This window comes from Fopius arisanus, unplaced genomic scaffold (assembly GCF_000806365.1).
Source record: "Fopius arisanus strain USDA-PBARC FA_bdor unplaced genomic scaffold, ASM80636v1 scaffold00010, whole genome shotgun sequence".
NCBI lineage: Eukaryota > Metazoa > Arthropoda > Insecta > Hymenoptera > Braconidae > Fopius > Fopius arisanus.
Genome location: NW_011887749.1, coordinates 484,196 through 486,447, shown reverse-complemented (window position 1 = coordinate 486,447; position 2,252 = coordinate 484,196). Strand labels below are relative to the sequence as shown.

The 2,252-nt window shown below is 35.8% G+C and overlaps 1 long non-coding RNA gene across 2 annotated transcripts in view; it reads left to right on the top strand.

Annotated features, from left to right (window-relative positions):
• Window positions 1–1,889, top strand: part of LOC105274233 (uncharacterized) — an 8,036-nt gene extending 6,147 nt beyond the window's left edge. The window contains exons 2-4 of one of the 2 annotated variants that reach the window (XR_892984.1): window positions 370–537; window positions 614–745; window positions 1,804–1,889. This is a non-coding gene — a long non-coding RNA (uncharacterized lncRNA). The remainder of the gene's footprint in view (window positions 1–369; window positions 538–613; window positions 746–1,803) is intronic. The other variant, XR_892983.1, reaches the window with a different exon arrangement.
• Window positions 1,890–2,252: the final 363 nt, after the last annotated feature.

The following is a 2,252-nucleotide window of genomic DNA, read 5'->3' as shown; positions in this document are numbered from 1 at the left end:
TACTAGAGTAATTTAAATAAAATTGTATCAATATTACCCTGCAATCTTCTGCATGAAAATAGGTACCGAAAGAATTTGCCAATTGATCTTCGGGTGTTGCAAGCGAGGATATAATATTTCGTGTAATATTTCGTCTTAATCGTGTCGCACCGAGGATTTATCGAATCATGCCACCTACCACAAAATCATAGAATGCCCATTTGCCCCCCCTGTACCCCGAATGAAGGGGCAATCGGCAATGGCAACTCAAGCGAAACCAATCGAATACCACTGGCCTATCATCCAATTGCTGACCATAAATTCACATAACTTTCATCCTAATTTAGTACCGGGGGAAGATTTTTTATGACTTTTTTCATCTCTCCCCAGATTTTTATGGCTTTGACATGTGATACTTAAGGCGTTTGGAAAATCCTTTTTCCAAATGAATGGGCCTTGGGGGGATGCCTTTACGACAGGTAGAAAAAGTTTATCCGAAAGGTGGTTTTTTTCATCGTTCAGAGGTTGAGACGGAGGAGTCCGACAGGTGTATCTCGGGTATGATCTCAGGCCCATACTGTGACGCATTCTCATAATGGTCTCGACTTTTTCTCTATCTCTCTCTTTTTTTCAGGTGGAAAAGGTGAGGGACTTGTATCTCTCCCTTTGTCGAGGAGAAGGAATTCATCCGTTTAGACGTCTCCAGATTCATCCCCGATCGGCTCAGGTATTCCGAGGGGTTCCGGACGCTCTGGAGAATCATTTGGTGAATTCAGTCGTGGGGAGAATGGGACTAATTACTTTAATGGCTATTTTTGGGGATGGGGTTTTCGATTGAGGGGAGATGGGCCCGCTTTGGGTCCTGAAATATGGCTTTCAGTTTTCGGGGTAATTCAATGTGAGAATTTTCTGGAAACTTCAATTATCATATCTATAAGAAGTTTTTTTCGGGGTTCCGGAAGCGATTGATTAAAACGCGTGAGAGCGCACATTCCACTCTCAAGGTCTTTTATGAAGAATACTTGAGCATTTTCTCGAGGGATTTAAAAATTCGGGGGTTAATTATTTCCTTTTTGCATTTTTTAGCATAATTTGTAATAATAAACTTTTATCAAATCGCAATTTCATTGATTTTTCCAGCGATTTCAAAGCAGAAAATGTGAAACTTTGTGAAAAAAATGAAAGTAACAGATTTTAAGGCAATTATCAGTCAACTATACTGAGTTTTAAGTATGAAGTATGTTGTGTCATATTTTCATGAATCAATTAATCGATATATTTATCAGATTTTTAATTCACGTAGTTTAAAAAAATTTATCTACAAAATTCTACAAAGTGATATAATTTTATATATTATTTTTGTTCATTTTGAAAATTGAGGACATCGCCATACCACGTGATCGGTATATCTTCTTCATGATATCCACATTTACGCTTATCGTCATGAATTAATTTCAGTCTGAAAAACAAATTAATATAACCCCGTGTTATATCTTCCCCGCAAAGAGAACAATCCAGTAAAAATTGCATTTTGCGGGAAATTTACGAAATGTTATGTAAAAATTCTTGAACATGATTACTCGTAAAATACCCGTTAGCTTCAAAAATTCAACGTTTTCAATTTTTCGCTTATATTAACATTAATATATATTACATTAATTTAATATAAAATATTCCTATAAAAATTCATTGAAAAGAATTGCCGCTTGGGAATTTCGTAAAATGTCTCGTAATTATTCATGAGTATTTCTCTCCGTGTATCTCTTCGCTACTGATTTTAATATTTGAATGTTATTAATTTCATTTCAATTTTCATGTTGTCAGACTGGAAAAATGGGAAGTAAATCGGCGTGAATGAAGGGCTCCAATGCAGTTGAGAACCGTATCGCTGAGGATTGGAGGGAGACCGAAAAGAGACTCCAACGAGTGAACAGGCGATGCCCATTGAGGCTATACTGCATTCGATTAAACGTTGTCCCCAGAAGCCACCGTATTACACCATGTCCCATTGATATCTGCAATCAAAAAATTGTCATCTTAGAAACCACTCTCAATATTATCAGCACAAGTTACTCATTAAAAAATATCAAAGCCCCCCCTACAACTTCCAATATACACGAAAGAAATTTACTCGAATCTAGTAAATTTTATAGACGGGATAAAAAAATAATTGAGTCAAATATAAAATATACTTGCAAGTTAATTTTTTTCCGGCGTTTCATTCCCTAAGAACAATAATTGTAATAAAAATTACGGAAGTTAATACAATAATA